Source organism: Macaca mulatta, chromosome 2 (assembly GCF_049350105.2).
Source record: "Macaca mulatta isolate MMU2019108-1 chromosome 2, T2T-MMU8v2.0, whole genome shotgun sequence".
NCBI lineage: Eukaryota > Metazoa > Chordata > Mammalia > Primates > Cercopithecidae > Macaca > Macaca mulatta.
In genome coordinates this window covers 127,310,235-127,317,203 of record NC_133407.1, presented here as the reverse complement: position 1 = coordinate 127,317,203, position 6,969 = coordinate 127,310,235, and positions in this window count along the sequence as shown.

The following is a 6,969-nucleotide window of genomic DNA, read 5'->3' as shown; positions in this document are numbered from 1 at the left end:
TGGCCTAATGACTCACTGCACATTTCCTCCTACTGTACAGAGTCCCCTGGCTTGCCGCTTATATGGTTATTAGGTTTCCTGAGTGTGTCATTGTGATGAAAACATCAGACCATTCATATCATAGTTAGAATGACTTTCACAGGGACTGAGTTACAGTCATGAGAAAGGGATTACGTGGCTTGTTTGTCTCAGTGTGATACCCATGAAAGTGATCTTTAGACCTAGGTACCTGTGGCAGTATTTCCTGTAGACATTTAAGGACTCACAAATAGTATAGTATGATACCACTTAGAATTATCATTTACTTGCTACAAATGAGAAGAGGGGAAAGCAGATTTAATAATAATTCAACAACCCTCAAATCTTCAAGTGACTCTGTTTTGCCCCAAAACAAAGCAGGAGCTTGTTCATTCTTTCTTTCTTTAATGAATATTTATTGAATGTTTACTCTATGTACAACATCCTAGGTTACAAAGAAGTATAAGGTACCATATATGATCAGAAAGCTTCAAAATTTTAACATGTGAGAAGTTAACTAGTATATAGCGAGTGCCAAATTTTATTTATATATATATATGTGTATATATGTCAAATTATATATATATATACACACACACACACACACACACATACATACACACACACACACACACACGTTACTTTCAAATTCAGAAAAGGGAGATAGGGCTTTAAGCTCAAAAGTTTAGGAATCCATCATCATCATCATCACTATCATCATCACCCACTCATGTTTGAGAACCTAACAAAAGTCAAGTGTTATGAAATGCCCTTGATTATCTTATTTAGAATTCAATCTCATCTCATTGGGTAGTTACTGATGCTACTTTCAACATATGAAAGAATTTTATTTCCTAGGCTTCAAAGTTAGGTAACTTATCCAAGATTACCCATTTGAAAGAAGGAGAAGGATTAAGCCTGAGCACTTAATCACTATCACATACCCTAGATTATTTCTCCAATCCAACAGCAATTTCTGTCATCTCTAATTTCAAAATGTACCCTAAGTCCTTCCACTTCTTACTTGTCTACTGCTAATACCCCAACTGTGCCTTCACCATACCTCACCTGGTCTAGTGTAGCAGCTTCTTGATTAGAACCGCCATTCCCACTTGTGCCCTTCACAACCTACTCTTCACACCACAGCCAGAGTGACCTTTTACAAAGATAAATCATCCTCTTCCTCAACATTCTCCATTGGCTTCCCATCATGCTTAGCTAAGCTCCAATGTCATTTCCAAAGTCTGCAGTGCCCTGTATGATCTGGGCCCTGGCTACCATTTTGTCTTTACCTCCTAGCTCTCTCCCTCTTACTTATTTCAATCCAGCCACATGAAATATTTGCTGTTTTTCCAACACACCAACCACGTTTTACCTCAGAACCTCTGCCAAAGACTGTAATGCTTATCTTCCATTGGCTCACATTCTCACTTTAATCATATCTCTGCCCAAATGAAATTTGTTTATAAGGGCCTTTTACATTGTGTGTAATGGTGGGCATTTGAAGCAATCCATGTGTGTTCATTATTAGGGAAATGAGCAAGTAAATGTGGTAGATGCATACTATGGAATACAGACTCCAGAAATAGCAAATAAGTTATACAGACAAAAACATGGATAGCACATATGTGGCCCTGGGTGAGAAAAGCAGGAAACACAAAAGGTCTATAGCACCATATCATTTATGCAAGTCAAAATTATACAACTAAAAGCTACATATTCTATAAGGATACACACATGCTTAAGGACATGTAACAAATATGGGAGAAAGGGAATAGGTGAGTGAGTCAAAGAAAGAATTCCGTCTTAAAATACTTCCATCAGCTGTTCTCTATCTCCTTAACCCGAATAGCATCAGTTTACTCTATGATATTGCCTAATATATTTATTTGTCAATATAGTTATTGCTTTGCTTTCCTCATTAGAATAAATTATAATAGATCAGGGTCTTTGTTTTTGGTTTTCCACTGTAGCTTCTGTGGTGTCTAGATCAGTGCTTGGCACATAGTAAGTGTTCAATAAATATTCACTGAACGAATGAACTGATCCTTCTGACAGTCCTGAGAAGGTAGAGATTGAGATCTGCTTTTTGCAGATGAAGAAAGCAAAGGTAAGTCACTTGTGCCAAATAAAGGCACCAATAAGTGTCAGGCCCAGGATTTTAATAAAGATTTCTGATATCTTTCTGTGATATAATGGAAATAGCACTGGACTACTCCAGAAATCTCCTTAAAATCCATTTAATTATTATGTAAAAATGTCTCACATATTTAATGAGATGCATAGCTGTCTATAGAAGTAGTATTAAAGAATGAACCTTTCCTTAAGAATTTAGATGTGTTTTTAAAACATTACATAAAACATTTTTAAAAGATAATACTTGCAAATATGAGCGCACCAGGGATTCTTCTGCAAGTATTGTTGAGAAAGTTATTAGTCATCTAAGAGTGGGGTAGATAACCTTTCTAGGCTGACTGGCATTCGATCACTGACATTTAAAAATTCTTGATATTTTGATCTTTTTCTATGTAAATCATAGTTTCCTGGTTTATGGTATTTTAATTAAGAAAAGGTTGATAACAGTCCCTAAATTAAAGTCAGAGCATATTTTGAAGTAATCATATTGTTACCAGTAAAATATTGAGTTTGAGACAGTAGTACTGAGGAAGCTCTTTTGAGAAAGAGGAAGCAAATTTATCTATGTCATTAAGCATAGATATTTAAAGAGTTCAAGGGTTTATAATTTTTAGAGGTGTCATTCTTCAGCTTTCCTTTTCTCATCATTTACATAAATTGTGAACTTTCCGTAAGCTTGTCTAATGAGCCCAAAGTCCTCCCTAATGGCTACATTGAATGTCACAGTTAACCCAGGAATAATAAACCACAGCCAGAATTCCAATCTGCAGGAACATTTTTTTCAAATCCAAGTCTCTAGACTTTTTATTTAATAATTCCAAATGATCCGTCTCTACCCATATGCTTATTTCTGATATTGTGTATAAATAGTCACATGGTGTGGATTTGATGTTTCTTCTTCCCTCATGGCTGACAGGTCACTGTTGACATTGAAAACGAGAATGATGAAGCACCTGTCTGCACACCCTCTCTGTATAAGACAGTCATTTTTGACAATGTTGCTCTTGGGACAAACGTCAATGGCTTTGCCCTGAACTGCCACGACAGAGATTCACAAGATTTTGAAATTCGTTTTGAGATGGTTTCTGGTGCATAATTTTGCTATTTCTTTTAATCATGAGCATATGTCAAATTGACATTAGTTTTGCCCTGTTAGACAGCATATATAACCTCAGAAATGATTATGTTTATAAGGGTTAAACTATTTAATATCCATAGCATTGTTTCCTCAAGGCATCCTTTTTACTTTCACATATCAAATCTAATTCTTCCTATAATGGAAGTATCAGTAATTTTACAGATGCTTTGACAAAAGACTTTGGACCTGAATGGGAAATGCTGAAGGTTAAGTTGCAAGGAATGAAGTCTGCTGTCCAGGGTGCTGGATAACAACAGCCACCTTTCCATTCAATGCTATTCGTACAGATTCAATAGGATACATGTTTTCAAACTGTGTTATTTTTGGATTTGCACAGATCTGTATCAACTTAAGCTATCTTATTTTTTATGAAAGGCATATGTTGGGACCAACTATGTATCAGGCACTGTGCTGGGAAATGGGTACACAGAAGTATACAAGACAGATATTTATGGCACTCATTGTTTATTAAACTAGTAGTAACACCAGCAATTATAAAATTACAAACTGTGATAAGTTCTATAAAGGAAAACTACTGGGTATCATGAGACAGCATAGCGTGGAGACCTATTTAAATTATGGAGGTCAGACCTGCTGTCATTTATCTGTAGGAGTAGAAGCTTGGAAATCAGTAAGCACATTGCCAGTTGATTTTAAAGACTAGTTTGATGTCTTATTCCCTTGCTGGGTGATAAGCTCCATGAAGGTCAGGACCATGTACATCAACATTGTCTCCAGGGCTATGGAGATAACTTAAAATTAGAAGGGGTTCAATAGATCTTTATGATCTGACAGGCCCATTTTATATTGAACTAGACTAAGTTGAAGATGGAAATCAAATTGATCTGAGTAGAAGGAGAGGAGAATCAATTAGACAAAGTAATTGGATAATAATTTGAAGCTTGCTGGCCATATATGGGATCAGATTCATGATCTTAATCTTTAAATTTTTTTCCCTAACCAACTGAATTTGTTGCTCATTTGATCTCAAATTTTTTATAAGCCATGTATAGATATAAAAACTCATGGTGCAATGGAAATTTTTTAAAAAAATTATGCCTACTGTGTTTTAATAGCAATTTAAGGTAGTTTGAGAAAACCTTTCAATATACCTTAAAATAATTCTAACTTTTCAATTATCCCTTTTAAAGGAAACAAGAACCATAATTTTGGATTTGACCCAACTCGAGGTTCAAATACTCCAAAATTAATTGTGAAGAATCCTTTCAATTTTGAGTCTCAAGCTGAAGTGCAGAGGTGGTACCATCTTGTTGTGCATATAATTGATGACAACTTGAAATATGGCAAATCCACCAAGCCCAGAACGGGCACTGCTGTTATAGATATTTATGTGAGAAGAGCCAATATGCCACCTCCTCCAACCACTGGTTCTGAAGTAAAGAGTTATAGAATTTTATTTGGGTCTCTGTGTAGGAAATGTTCTACTGTAAGTTCATGTTTCATCTAAAAAGGCTAAAGGGCTACTCAGGGCAGCACCTTCACCCATATGCTTTTCCACTTGGGCACTATACCATCCAGCACAGGACCACATTTTAGAGTGTACATCTATGAGTATAAATTGTGAGGTGAAACAGAATTTGTGAGAATTGCAGGTAGAGCATAGAGAACTCCTAAGAAACTAATTATGTCATCTGAATGATCTGAAAGTCCTGCCCATCAGTGAATTCTATCAATTAAATCTAATCAATTAAATCACTCAGTGAATTCTATCAATTAAAAATCTAAAATTCTATCAATTAAAAATCTCTACAAATGGGTATTTTGAAAGTTTATTCTCGTGGCCTGGCGCCATGGCTCATGCCTGTAATCCCAGCACTTTGGGAGGCCGAGGTGGGCGGATCACGAAGTCAGGAGATCGAGACCATCCTGGCTAACACGGTGAAACCTCGTCTCTACTAAAACTACAAAAAATTAGCCGGGTGTAGTGGCAAGCACCTGTAGTCCCAGCTACTCGGGGGGCTGAGGCAGGAGAATTGCTTGAACTGGGGAGGTGGAGGTTGCGCTGAGCCGAGATCGCACCACTGCACTCCAGCCTCGGCGACAGAGTGAGACTCCATCGAAAAAAAAAAAGAAAAGAAAAAAAAGGTTTCTTCTCTGGTAGCCATGATATTCATAGTCATGAGCATATACCATGTGCCAGGCATTGCACTGCATGTATTATATTCATCATTTCATTTTATCTTCAATCCAAAGCTTACAAAGTTTAGCAGACCTGTTAGTATTGTATTATTTAAAAAATAGGTATGTAAAGCCTCTGCAGAATTCCAGAATGGCTCCTGAATAATGCACAGATAAAGTCTGTTCAGTAAACTTTATGGTTAGTTTATTTTGTTGTTTCCTATCCTTTGAAATAGAAGCATTGAAAAAAACATGGATGGCAAATCCTCTCAACAGAATGCTTGATTTTCAAGAACACATTGTTCTCTTAAGCTGCACAAAAGCAGTTATTGTGTGTAGAGTAGATAATGGAGCATATAAGCTTAAAAGGACCTCAGATACCACCTAGTGAAAACTCTTGATTTTACAAATGAGAAAACTGAAGACAAAGAGGAGAAATGGTTTGTTCAAGATCACAGAGTGGTCATTGCATACAATTCAAGTTTTCACATCCTTAATTTGGGCCTTCCGTATGCAAGGGTGTTCCTGTAGTGTTTTAAAACTACACAGGTCCCAACACCTGTAGTGTTTTAAAAAATATGCATATGTTAGACAATATCTTCCTGTCTGTATAGGACTATGGCTCTGTACTGCTGCTACTATGTGTAAACAGATGCTTTCTGAAAACACAACTAATGCTCTGTTTCCTTTGAAATGATATTTCTCAGCAAAGAAAAGGTCTGACTATTGTGTACACAGCTATAAACACGTACAAATCCAAAGGCTGGTACTTTCCTTTTATCTTCACTCTGATGGCTATTTTCTTTGCTGGGTTGATTTCCTGGGTATGTTTCCTGCTTTGGAAATATGGGAACATTATGGAATGCTGTCAGAAAACGACTAAGGAAGTCTCCAATGCCAAACCCAAGTATGTGATTTTTTTTTCTAAGCTTTTGATATAAAGAGCTAAAACCAGTTGAGGTTTGGTAAACTTACTCTAAGGGCTTCTGTATGCTTTTGAAGGACAGAGGAAAGTACTCGGTATACGAAACTTGATGGTTCCTTTTTACCAATGATCTCAAACCTACTCTATCCCAGAAACAGTTGGGGAGCTTTCTTTGAAAAACAGCAGCAACGTGTTATTGAGTTCTACCTTAGAACATATGAAACAGATTCTGTGAGATTATGTTTTCTGTTCTTTTCTTTCTTTCTTTCTTTCTTTCTTTCTTTCTTTCTTTCTTTCTTTCTTTCTTTCTTTCTTTCTTTCTTTCTTTCATCTTTCTTTCTTTCTTTCGACAGAGTCTTGCTCTGTTGCCCAGGCTGGAGTGCAGTGGCACAATCTTGGCTCACTACAAGCTCCGCCTCCCCAGTTCTAGCAATTCTCCTGCCTCAGCCTCCCGAGTAGCTGGGATTACAGGTGCATGCCGCCAGCGCAGCTGATTTTATGTATTATAGTAGGGATGGGGTTTCACCTTGTTGCCCAGGTTGGTCTTGAACTCCTGAGTTCAGGAAATCCACTTGCCTCAGCCTCCCAAAGTACTGGGATTACAGGTGTGAGC